The sequence below is a fragment of the Mus musculus genome, chromosome 2, assembly GCF_000001635.26.
Source record: "Mus musculus strain C57BL/6J chromosome 2, GRCm38.p6 C57BL/6J".
Lineage (NCBI taxonomy): Eukaryota > Metazoa > Chordata > Mammalia > Rodentia > Muridae > Mus > Mus musculus.
In genome coordinates, this window is record NC_000068.7 from 157,670,675 (window position 1) to 157,683,895 (window position 13,221).

The 13,221-nt window shown below is 49.6% G+C and overlaps 1 long non-coding RNA gene across 3 annotated transcripts; it reads left to right on the top strand.

Annotated features, from left to right (window-relative positions):
* Positions 1 to 5,888: 5,888 nt before the first annotated feature.
* Positions 5,889 to 11,785, top strand: Gm34293. 3 transcript variants are annotated; one of them, XR_866908.1, is made up of 5 exons: positions 5,889 to 5,988; positions 6,642 to 6,746; positions 6,850 to 6,981; positions 9,308 to 9,406; positions 10,901 to 11,785. It is a non-coding gene; the product is annotated as a predicted gene, 34293 (long non-coding RNA). The 3 variants fall into 3 exon arrangements; XR_375173.2 differs by lacking the exon at positions 10,901 to 11,785 and adding an exon at positions 10,002 to 10,693; XR_866909.1 differs by lacking the exon at positions 6,850 to 6,981.
* Positions 11,786 to 13,221: the final 1,436 nt, after the last annotated feature.

Genomic DNA, 13,221 nt, shown 5'->3' on the forward strand with positions numbered 1-13,221 from the left:
TGGATCTCCACTCCTCTGTAGAGTGGGTGGTAAGAGAGGCAATGAGGACTGAAAGAGTTGCTCTAGCCATCTGCAGGACACCACAGGGGTGAGACCCTGGTGGCACTCTAGCCCTGGAATCACTGCCCAGCTCCAAGGACATCATGGCTTCCCTGAGGGAGGAACCGTTTGTGGTGGAGAGTTGCAGATCACGTAGGGGGACCCTGAAGGGAAGGTCGAGGAGAGGGCCTCAGGCTTCTCAACTCTGAACGCCAGTGCTGTGAGCTGCAGCAAGAGGAGAGCCCTGGACACATGCGTGCACATATGTCTGATTGCATACATGTGCATGTGTGTATGCATGAGGGGTTTGTGTATGAGTGAACTGATGGGTATATGTGTGTGTATATATATACCTGTACACATGTTTACATCGGCACATGTATTGGGATGGGGCAGGCAGAGGACAATTTAAAATAGCTGAGACTCAGTATGGCAGATGTTGTAGCTGGCACAGTGTTACTGCACTGGGGGACTGTGGTGACCTTCCCAACCCTGCTGTGGATAGGCAGTGCCACCTGCTCTGATGCTGAGCTGAAGACCCAGGAGGACATCAAGGAAAGGTAGGGAGGGGAAACCTTGGGCCTCATCTGCTCCCCTTGAAGTATCCCAGGCTCTTACCAGGCATCTGTCTGCTATGGTCACAGCCCTGGCCAGGAGAGCCTTGTCCTAGGTAAAGAACTTTACAGTTTACACAATGCCTCTCCTGTCACCCCACTGACATTGTCAGAAGAGTTACAAACACATTGTACAAGGATACATACTCTCTCTCTCTCTCTCTCTCTCTCTCTCTCTCTCTCTCACTCACACACACACACACACACACACACACACACACACACACACTCTACGGCACGTGTGTGGAGGTCACAGGATACATTTCAGGAGTTGGGTTCTCTTCTTCTACCCTGTGGGTTCTGGGGCTCAAATCCAATTCCTCAGGCTCAGCATCAACATCAGCCGCCTTCACAATAAGAACCCAGAGAGAAACTAACATGAGCGTGGCTGACTGGGTGCACAGTACAGTACTTCTAGATGAAGTCGCCAGGATTTGTCTCTCGCTATCTGCAAGCCAAGAGGCAGCACTAGGCAAATCTTCAGGGGAGAACAAAGCCACCTCAGCTCCCAGGAGAATTGCTGAGGTTAGAGTGGGCCAAGAATCCTTAAGCAATCCAGCATCCAGCAGACTCTCGGTTCCATACCTGCCTGGGTGAGCACTCTGAGAAAGGAGAGGTCAGCTTAGAGTTGTGTACAGGAAAGAAACACACAAGAGCTCGAGATATAAGCTTTGAGAAGATCCCAGGGTCACAGCCAGTAAGCTGGGGTACATACAGTCTGAAACAAAAAAGAAAAAAAAACAAGGCAAGAAAGAGAGGGGAGAGGGCAGAGGGGAAAGGGAGGCTACACCACTAGGCTAACAATGTGAGACCTCTGGTAAAACTGAGGGAGGCTGAAGATCAGCCTTTCCCTCAGTCTATATATTCAAACCCATGACCCTGGGACATAATTAGGTACAGGAGGTGGAGCCCTGTGCATGGGACTGTGTTCTCACTATGGAAATAGGAACTATCTAGTTCTTATCAACCCTCTAGGGTACCCTCTCCAGAACCTGACCATGCCAGCCTCTGATCTTGGCCTTGGCCTAGACCCTCTACCCTCAGAGCTGTGAAGACTAGTTTGCTGGTACTCTGCCTGGGACTTCGGTATAGCAGTCCCAAGGGGCTATGTATCCTGCTACAACAATGGACAGCTTCGGGTAATATAACTGAGGGGAAGAAAGAGCAGGGGACGTTGGTCCCGATCCAGCCCTGTCTGTCTTGATTTGTGGTTTTGGGCCCATTGCTTCGTCCTTTATACAGTTTTCTCATTTATAAAACAGTGACAAAGTATAAGTCATTGTGGCATTCGAATGGGGTGTCCTGCATAGTCTCTGGCATTTGATTACTTGGTCCCCAATTGGTGCTGTTTGGAGGGTGTAGCCTTGCTGGAAGAAAGCTTTTCATTGTGGGTGGGCTTTGAGGTTTCAGACTCTTGTCTTCCCCAGTTCCACTCTCTGCTTTTAACTTCTGTTCCAGCCACTATGTCTGCTGCTTGCTGCCCTGGTGTCCTACCAAGATGCATTCTTATCCTTCTGGAACCATCAGCCAAATCAACCCCTCTTGTATGAGCTGCCATGTCATTTGCTCAGAGCGATAGGAAAGTAACTGATATAGCTGTTTAAAACCAAAAGGTGGAGAGAATGTGTCCTGTCTGCATGGGTGTTTGTGGAGACAGACAGACAGACAGACAGACAGACAGACAGACAGAAAGAGGAATCAGAGAGTAATTCTTAATCTCTAATGCATTTGAAAACAAGCTGGATTAGAGGCTGAGGGTGATGGTGGCTCAGTTGGGAAAATGACTTATGCATAACTGAAGACTGAAGTTTGGATTCCCTGAGCTCCTACAAAAAGCCATGTGCAGAAGCACATACATGAAATCCTAGAGCCGGGGAGGTGGAGACGGGAGGCACCCCGAGGCTTGCTGTCCCTCTAGCTGAATAGGTAAGCTTTGAACTCAGACTGGAGAGTCTGTCTCAAAACATAAGACATTGGTTATTGACCTCTGGCTTCCACTCCACACCTCCACATGGTTATACACGTGCTTATACATCACAGGCACACACACACACAAACACACACACATGCAAGAAAAGTAAGATGGTTTAAGTATAAACAAAAATTTCAATTTGGGTTACGAGGAATGACAGACAATAAATCCAAAAGGGGAAAAGTTTTAAGAGAGAAAAACAAAAATTATGAGCTGGGTGTGGTGGCACATGCCTTTAATCCCAGCACTCGGGAGGCAGAGGCAGGTGGATTTCTGAGTTCGAGGCCAGCCTGGTCTACAGAGGGAGTTCCAGGACAGCCAGGGCTATACAGAGAAACCCTGCCTCAAAAAAAAAAAAAAAAAAAAAAAAACAGAAACAGGAGACAAAAGGAGCTGACCTCACGATGCAAGGCTGTGGTAGGAGCAACGTGAGCTCGTTCATGTGCTTGCTTACTAAAATCAAGGCGTGGGCTTTCTTCCAGGCACTGCGCTAAGGACAGGGTATACAGCAGAGCCAAACTCTCAGCCCCACCTTCAGGAGTCGCCAAGGGAAAGGTGCCAGAAAACCATCAACTACTACTAAACCCATTGCCCAACCACATGGAGCACAGCAGAGGCTTCCTGGGAGTGGGAGGGACTCCTGAGATCCCCCGCAGACTGTGCTGAGGCAGGCAGCCCGGTGGTCCTAAAACAGCCCCTACCACCGCAGTTGCAGATGCAACCCACAAGACACCCTTGCAGTCTCCAGAGAACCACAGCAATCCTGCAGCCAGGACTGTTACCATCTCCACCCCAGAGCAGAGGGTGCTAAGGCAAACTCATGATTTGGCCCCATGCTTCATTCAGCAAGCGCATGCTTCATTCAGCAAGCGTGCAAGGGCAGCAGGATGGGGCTTCCTGAGGCAGAGGCCGGGCTGGCGCGGGAGCTGGCGCCAGTACAAACTGAGCAATGGGAAGGACCGAAGTGGAGAGAAAAGGAGCCGGTTAGCAGAGGGGCACATGTCTGGGCATCCCCTGGGTAGCAGGTATGTGGGAGCAATCCATGTGTCTGAGTTTGGCCTCACCTCATCCAGCTGGCTCTACACTTTAGAGTCCTTGACTCCTAGGGAAGCCTGATCCAGCCGCCCAAAAGGTGCTTTTCCGATGGCCTGGTACTTAATATCCTAGCTTGAACTCATGGCAATCCTCCTGCCACCCACTCACCAAGTGCTGGGATTACATGCATGAGCCACCTCTTTACTGAGTGTAAGATGGTGTGAAGAGCTGAAGGTCCCGTCCTGAGCTGAACCAGTGGCTGCCATTTGGTGCACTTGACGGAGGTTGCAGACTGGCCTTTGTCTAGGGAAAGCTGGGGCAGCTAACTTGAAGAGCAGATGGAGGCTGTGGGAGCCCTTTGTGAAGTACAGGTTCTGGTGGGGAAACCTAGTCAAGCCCAGAGGCCTAGGCTGGAAAGGTGGGTGTGGCAGCATTTGAGGTTGGGGGTGGTGGGCGGGGCCCAGAACCGAGGCTTCTGTGATTGACTGGACAGTGGGTTTCTCTGCAGGGCAATGGGGGCGGGGGTGGTGGTGGTCATGGAGGATTTCACCCATTGGTAGGCCCGCGGGCACCAAGAGCAACTGTAGAAGAGACAGGGTTCTCTTGGCAGCGGGGCAGGGACCCTGACTAGCTGGGAAGGGCGACCTCACCCCCTCTCCTTCCTCTCCAGGTCCTGGAGCTGACAGTCGTTTGCTCCCCGCGAAGCCACGGCGCACATCCTTCAGCGTGACATTGGAACATCACTGGGGGAGTGGAGGGTGACGGAGCACCATCCCGGGCGGTAATGGCTCCAACGCCTAGAGGAAAATGACATAAATAATGTCCCATTAGAGGCGCCGAGCTGCTCTGCCGAGTGCCTTGTTTTGCCGGCAACATGATGGTCTTCATAAACAGACTCATTTATTTTCCAGCCCTTGTTCAGGCGAGGTGGGGGCGGGGTGCTGAGGAAGGTGACCCGGCAGCAAGGGCAGGAATGGGGACCCACTCTCTGCCCAGATTCTAACAAGGTACCAACGTCCCCCATCCGCCCCCTCAGTCTTTGGGAAAACCCTGCTTCCTTTACAGCCACCCAGTCTCTCGTGGACTCCTGGGTGGTCTCTGTGACGCCAACCTGGCCTCTTAACCAAAGGGTATGAGAGACAGACTCACATTCAGGTCCTGACCCTGCAGGGACCAGTCGGGTTCCCCGGGTATCATCTAGCCATGTCTGAGCCTCCGTTCCCTCTTATGCAAAGTGCAATAGTGGTATCTTCTGACTGTTGTGAGTTGCTCCATGGAATCGTTAAGACCCCAAAGCTTTCCTAAACGGTCCTAGGCCCATTCTGTGTCCTCAGCTTTGTACAAAGATGCCTCCTGTTGCCTATGCCCCTTCCTAGCCCGGATCTTTTGTTGTGCTCAGTCCACAGAGGCTCCGTGAATGTGGCCTGTGACACCCGGGCCAGGAATGTGGGGCTTCTGGTTGTGATGTGGTGGCCCTGGACTCATTCCTTCCTTCTCTGGCCTCTTTCTCCCACAAGGAAATGAAAGGTTAAGCTGGAGGAAGTCTGGTCCCTCTCACTTCCCACTTTCAGGACCACCGCCCCCCCCCCACCCCCCAATCTCCATCCCTCCACCCATAGAGAGAAGTCAAAAACAGTGGGCCTCCCCTTGTTCTGCTGTGTGGCTTTAGGCAAGGATAGAATGTCTTTGTGTTCATGGTGAGGTTTTAGAGGACTGAATGACCAAACCAATGGTGGCTGAGGCCCTGCCTGCAATGTGCCAGGCATTGCTTGAAGCTGGCAACACCACAGATTTCAGTGGGAGAGGGGAAAAAGAGATCTCAGAGTTCCAGGGCAATGGCAGAGTCCTGAATGGCAGATATTGGCTCTGAGTCTCTAACACTCACATAGAGGGAGCTTGGGGGGCTCTAAGCTGCCATTATATCTGCCATCGCCTGTGGTTACTCTGGGTTAGGGTGAAGAAGGCCCAGCCCAGGGGCTCCATGCTGGTCTTATGAGGATTTGGTGAGAGGATAGAGGGCAGACTTTCCCCTTCTACAGGGTCAAGTGAGCCTCTGTCGACCTCCTCCCTGTGACTGACCTGAAATGTTTTCAGCACAGGGTCCTTAGGACACTTGGGTGTGTACTGCACTTACATAGTGGCCCAGGGTCCCCGGCCTTCCCTCAGAAGGATGCCTGTGTTACAGCACACCCTGTGGCTACAAGATGTCAGAACTTAGCTCACATGAAGGGGAGGAGACATCAGCTCCACGTGAGCCCCAGCGTTTCCCTCAGAGTGGTCCTGAGACCATCACCATCATGGAAGGAGGAAGACCTACAGATCTGCTAGGTGAGAAGGAGCTGGGGTGGGGGAGGGGAGGGGAGGGAAAGAGGCAGCTAGGCAGAGGGAGCTGGTACACAGCCCTTAGCATAGGAGAGACTATCTGTTTCAACTCTGAAGAAAGAAGCCTTCGGAGCACCGACCATGGCACTTGGGAGCATTCACCTTGTGAGGGGCACACAGCAAACGCCTGTGAACAGACAGCATCACCTTGGGTTGTGCTGGGTGTGGGGAGCCGATGAGATCTGGATACCGGGTGGGGGCAGGGTTGGGGGTGTGGTTTTCCTTCCAGCAAGTCTTTCCCAAGAGGTACAGGATGAATTGAGCTCTGTGGCTGGGAGGGAGCAGGCCAGTCATACCAGTGGGAGGGAGTGGGAGGAGGGAGTGGAAAGAGGCAGCGGGAGGAGGGTGTGGGAGGAGGGAGTGGGAAGACGGTACATCTCAGAGAGGTTAAGTGACTAGCCCATGGTCACACAGCTCTTCCAAAATACCACTAGGAATGGGAAGAAGCCAGGCATTGTCCCCAGAATACAGTGCCACTGTTGGGGCCAGTGCTTGGTGTGGGGATGTTCCTGTGCTTGGGTCTCAGGCCTTCCTCCCTGTATTTCCCCACCCTGCTTTGTCCTTCCCTTGGACAACCTCCTTTCCTTCCTTCCTCCCAGGATGTTGGTGGCTCTGGCTGATGCAAGCCCAGCAGGTGTTCTTCGCCTAGCTGTCGCTGTGATGAACAGCTTCCTGTGGCCGAGCAGATAACAGAACACACACAGGTCAGGGGGGGCCCATGTAGCCCATCCATCAGGCCTGTGGCGGGCGGAGGGCTGGCACACCCTTGCGCCTCTTATCTGCCACAAATGTGTTTTTTCCCCCAAGGTTAACAGCAAGAGTGACAGCTGAGCTCCTGACATCAGCAAGGGTTGGCTAGCTGGCACCAGCCAGGCCTTCTCTCTTTCCCGGGAGGCAACCCAGCCCCTGCAGCCCAGACTGTCCAGCCAAGAGCATCAGGTCTCTGAGAGCTGAGGCATACAGAACACTTTATTCCTTGAGAATGAGGCATTTCAAAAGCATGGAGTCTGGATCCACTTAGCTGGCCTGGGTTCAAATCCAAGTCTTCACATTCATTTGATGAACTGGGATTCTAAGCAGGTGCCACACACAGCTTATAAATCTAATCTCTTTAAAGTGCTTAGGACAGTGTTGGGCACACGGTAGTGGGCACATGTAACTTTAATTTCTTCAACCCTTATCTTTAATGATAGTTTGTAAGTGCTTTAACCTCCCTTCTAGCCCACCACCCACCAGAGGTCATGGGAAAGAAAAGATACAGGGGAAGTGGACCTGTTTAGAAAGGTTCTCTGAAGCAACCCCTGTCTGTGTTGTCTGGAAGTTGGCAGTTCAGTTCACAGGTTAGCAGCGGCAGCTCAATGCATTCACAAACACGTCACAGCTACACCAGCAGTCCAGTTAGATAGAGTCGGGATAGCAAACACGAACCAGCAGTGGTGGCACGACCTAGCAGAGACAGCCAGGCCTCAGCCTCGGCAGGAGTCAGCAGGAGGGACCCAAAGTGATGCCAGGAAAAGTTCTCAGATGTGCCTCTCTCAGCAAATCGAAGATCAGCAAAGATGAGAGACCCATAGGCATTGCATGATAGAGCTATAAGCAAGCCTAGTTCAGCCTCCATCACTGTTCATCGAGTCCTATTTATACCCTCCAAATATCACGTGCCCTCCACCGATCTTATCTCAGCACATATATCTGTCTCAGCTGACATCATTCTGCCAATCAGCCCGAGTCCTCAGAAGTGGCAAGAAACTGCAACAGATCACCAGAAGTTTTTTGGCTCATTTCTTTCTATGGAGTCCTGACAAATGCAGCTCAACTATGCAATGTAAGGCACACCAATATATGTCTGTTGTCAGCAAAGAATCTTTCATCACATGTCCTTTCATGTGCTTGCTTTTTAGTAAGACATCCCTTCACCTGTGTCTGCTTCAGCTAAACATTCCTTCATGTGTTTGCCTCAGCAAAACACCATCCAGCCAACTTTCCAAAGAACCCTTAAGTTTCCACTTCACTCACACACACACACACACACACACACACACACACACACAGGAGGGGGAGAGGAAGAGGGAGAGAGAAAGAGAGATTTAAGACATAGACATCTTTAATGGCACCTTGAACCCAGGCATGGACCCACTCCACCTATCCACCCATCCATCCATCTATCCAACCAATGCATCTACCTCTCCACTCATCCCTCCATGGATTCATCTGCCCATTTCTTCATCTATCTACCCAATCTATCCATACCCACACATTTGCCTATCCACTCCACTCACCCAGCCATTTACCTATCCTGTCACACTCATGCACCCCATCACTGTCCTAACCACTAAGCCACACATCCATCCATCTACTCATCCACCCATTAGTTCTGTCCAGGCATCTATGCACACATCCTTCCACCACATCATCTTATCCATCAATTAGCTGACTCTTTACCCATCGAAACTCTCTTACTCATCCATCTTTTTGTCTTTTCTTCCATCCATCCCTCTGTACTCCGGTCACTGATCCATTCATCCAGTTTGTATTTGCTCATCCTTCTTCCTTTGGTTCATTTTTTTATCTTCTTCCCCCCCACTTTTCTCAATCTTTCATCTTCCTCCTTTCTTCTCTTTCTCATCTTTCCCTCCCTTTCTATTTTCTCACCTATATCTATCCATCTCTGTCTGTCTGTCTGTCTGTCTGTCTGTCTATCCACCCATCCCTTTATTCAGCCCTGACTGAGTACCTATCACACACTAGGCAAAGGGTTGGCTATAAAAAAGCATTTATGAATTGGTTTCACCTTGTACCCACAGTTGGCTTTTCGCCTCATAGAAAGCACAAACACAAACTAGCAGACACCAGGTTGTGTAGCTCATGTTTCAGCACTCGGGAGGCTGAGGCAGGAGATGTGCAAGTTTGAAGCCAACTTGGGCCTCCTGTCTCAAAACAAAACAAAGCAACCCCCACTTCCCCCCAAACCAACAAGAAAACAACCAACACAAGATTGAGTTATATTCATCCAAGATAAGAAACCATGTAGAAGGACGGAAAGGAAATTCTCTTTTTGCTAGGGCATCTGACCCAGGATCCTCCCCTAGCTCCTGCTGCCCAGTTATTAACTGTATAGCCTGGAGCAGGTTTCTTAACCTCCCCAGGACTCAGTTTATCCATCTCTAGGATGAGGATAGTGATGGAATCCCCGTTGGAGGATTATCACAGTGATCACATTAGCTTAATAAGTGTTTGAACAAATGGTACACTTGTGCCTTATCAGGTGTCTCGGAGGGAGCATTAGCACAGAGAGAGGACACTTGGAAGGAGCTGGAGCAGAGACCACTGAGACCTTACCCACAGCAAGACGCTGTTATGGAAGGTAATAACCACCAGTCTTCCATCCCCTGGGTGTTCCCTGGGGATTTCCAGTACTACAGGGGATAGAGGGGATGCTGAGAGGTCAGGAATTGGGCTGCCTTGAGGGACTGAAGCTCTTGAGGGAGGGGTTGTGCATTCGATTGGGGAGCTAAAGAGGAGACCCAGTGACTGCAGGAAAACAGGCTCCCAGGCTCTTCCCTCCTTCCGTGTCTATATGCTCAAACCTAGGGAGACAAATCAGAGGTACTGAGGCTGCCCTGAAAGTCTGTAGAGACTGGCTTCGGAATGTCACATGCAGGAGTCCTGCTGAGACTTCTAAGACCACCACAGAAAACAGCCAGAGTCCCATAATGAATTCACGCTAGGCTCTGTCAGGCTTAGTTCTGGCACTGCCTGAACGTGGTTTTCATATATTCGTGTATTCTTCAACTAACTGGTACAGTGTGCTGAGTTCTGGGATGTGCTGGGAGCTAGGCTGCAATGGGGATGATCCTCAAGGAGCTTGCATCCCAGTGGAATGGATCTCTCTCTCTCTCTCTCTCTCTCTCTCTCTCTCTCTCTCTCTTTCTCTCTCTCTCTCTCTCTCTCTGACAAAGTCAACTTATGAGACACAGGGTTTATTCTGACTCCGGTTCATCATGGTAAGGAAGTCAAGGCATCCGGAGTTGGAAGCAGCAGAGAACACCACTTGTACAATCAGGAAGCAGAATGAGGTGGTGCTCAGCTGACTCTCCTTTTTCTACAGCCTAGGGTCCCTCACCCAGGCATGGCTCTGCCCACAGTTGAGTCTTTCCATATCAATTAGCATAATCGAGATATCCATTCACCCAAAATATGCCCAGAGGCTCATCCATGGGGTGATTCTAGACTCTGCCTAATTGACAATACCATCAAAAGAAGCCAATGAGGTAATTGGCACATAATCTCATGAAGGACAGCAAACACAATGGGCCATTTTCTGGTCCTCCTACTCCTACACTCAGGACTCACAGGTTCAAGGAAGATGTCCTAGAATGTGCCAGGTTGGTATAGATATGGTTAGCACACATACTTGGATGCAAAGACTGTGAAGATGCAAATGTCACCTTGCAATGGATAGTGGAGTATTACTAGGCTCTTTAGACAATGAAAACAGATTTCTGGTTTTACCTTCAAATGGCCACATTTTGTGCAAACCTTACCTAGCTGGCTTACTGCATAGTTATTGCTCACCACGTAGTCAGCTCTACCATGAGAGTGGAGAGCGATGAACAATGGAAGGTTTGTCAAGGACAGATGGGGGCAAGTTCAAAGATGCAGAAAAAGGAAGGTGCAGAGAAAGCAGTTGCCACTGCTAGCCAGATCACTATCATTAAAGAGATGTTCTGTGCTCTTCACCAATATCATGGGAAAGGTACCCCAAGGCAAAACCCCATCTGTCAGAGGATTAATGGAGGATGCTATTGAAGGGGTACCCTGCTGCTCAATACAACCACCTAGGGAAGTGTTTTTCTAGGTGCAGCTGCCAAGGTGCATGGAGACCACATCTGTGGTCAAAGGAGGCTACATCTTGAGCTGTCAGAGAACTTGGAAGTACTACTCAAAAGGTGTTGTTTCTGCAGGCAGCAAAATGTAAGAGTTATGGGGACATGGAGACTTATACCAAGGGTCCAGAAAGCTGAAAAGGATCAGATTGCCTGCAAGGAAACTGTAGTGGTTTGGATAAGAATACCCTGCTATTTCTTTTGGGCCATGGACACTCTCCATCCTGCTCAGCCCCGGAGAGACTCCATCGGGATGGAGACCTCTCTCCTCTCGCCTGGACCTGCTGGCAAGGAGCCAGCACAGTGCCATGCTTGTTTGCCTGCTACCATAATGGCTATGGACTCTACTCCCTCTCTGACACTCTAAGCAAACCCCCAATTCAACTCTCTCTTTTATAAGTTGCCTCGGTGATGGTGTCTCTTCACAACAATAGAAAAATAACTAAGAGACCTTAAGCAGTCATTGTTTGAAGCTGTGGGAGGGAAGCCTATGTTGAAATGGAGATCACAAGTATGTTGGATATGCCAAGACCAAAGGATATCTGCCAAGAAAAGCTGCAAGCACGGAGTATGGCTGGCCTAAGAGAGAGGCTCTGTGTGCTGTAGGAGGCGGAACTGAGGGGCCTGCGCTGCTCAAGGCTACTAGAGTCCAGATGACACCGCCACGAACCTCAGGTGTCTGACATGGAATTACAGCTTTGTTCTCTCCCTGCTTGCTTCGGTCTTGCATTGGTCTGATCTTTACTGTGGTGGCCCATTTTTTCCATTTGGAATGGGAATGCTGGATCTGTGCTATTATATACAGAAACATGTGGCTTACTGTTTGATTTGATGGAGCTCACTGTTCAGATTGTCTTGACGTTTATAATTTCAGCCTTCTAACAAAAGGAGATTATCTCCCTTGGACACATTTGGGAAGAAAGTCGTTACATTTTCCTCTGTCCATTTTCTTAAGATTGAGTGATTGTGGTGTGGATGGATTTTCTGGTATTGTTAATTATTTAAAGCCTTTCAAAAACATTTTATTTTATGTATGTGTGTTTTATATGCGTGTATCTATGTGCATCAGATGCATACTGGGCTCCCACAGAAGTAAGAAGAGGGCATCAGATCGCCTGGGTCTGGAGCTGTAGGTGCTTGTGAACCATTGTGTAGGTGCTGGAAACTGAGTCTGGTCCTCTGCAAGGGTGGCAGCGGGTTCTCTTAGCCACTGGGCTGTCTCTCCAGCCCACATTTCAGGCTTTTAACAAACAGTTTCTGAAAGAAGCTATTGGATTTACAATAGAGAAAAACACTTCTTTTGGTTTGGATTTCTGCCCTGCTTACGTTCGTTTGAAGTCTGAGCAGGGATTGCCAATTCCATGCTATGTAAACAAAACTTTTTAGACATGATACCTATAACAAGCTGCTGTAGCGGGCTGGCCGGTTTCAGGTGCTTCTTTCAGAAATAAACTGGATCACTCTTACTGAGGCTGTAATTTCCACAGGTATAATGTGTTCACAGATGTGCCTTGCATCCAGGATGCTGCTTTTCCTATTTTGAGTTTTGTTTTGGGTCTCCTGCCTGCTTGCCAAAAGCCAGGCTGCTTCAGGTTCATGTGCAACACAAATGCTTTGAGCTTTGAAGCACCGAACAGGTCTGGAAAAGGTAACACATCACATACTGAAGTGAAAAGGTCTGCGTTCTGTGCTGGTTTTTCTTTTTAATCAAAGTTTTCAGAAAGGTTTTTTTAAAAAAAGAGATTGCTTTGAATCTCAGAGGAGACCCTGGACTTTTGAAGTGTGGGGGTCGTTAAAGACAATGAGGACTTTTGAAGTTGGGCTAGATGCTTTTTGCCTAGGAGATGGTCGTGTGTGTCTGAGCACCAGGAATGGAACGCTATATGGTTTAAAAGTGGTCCATTGGATGCACTGGAGAGATAGCTCTGTGGATAAAGTGTTTTCTTGGAAAGCATTCGGATTCCCAGAACCCACATAAAAGCTGGGAAGGGGTGGAGTCTTGCCTCTAACCCCAGCACACAGAAGGGTAAGACCAGATCCCTGGGGCAAGCTGGCTAGCTAGATGAGCTGGAATTGGTGAACTCTGGGCTCAACAAGAAAGTCTGCCTCAATAAAGTAGAGAACTGTTGAGCATGAGAGTTGATATTTTCAAGCCTTCATAAGACACACACAGAGACACAGACACACACACACACACACACACACACACACACACACGCACACAGACACACATACACACAGAGACATTCACACATACCATACTAGTGCATGCATGCACACACACTAGTGTGTA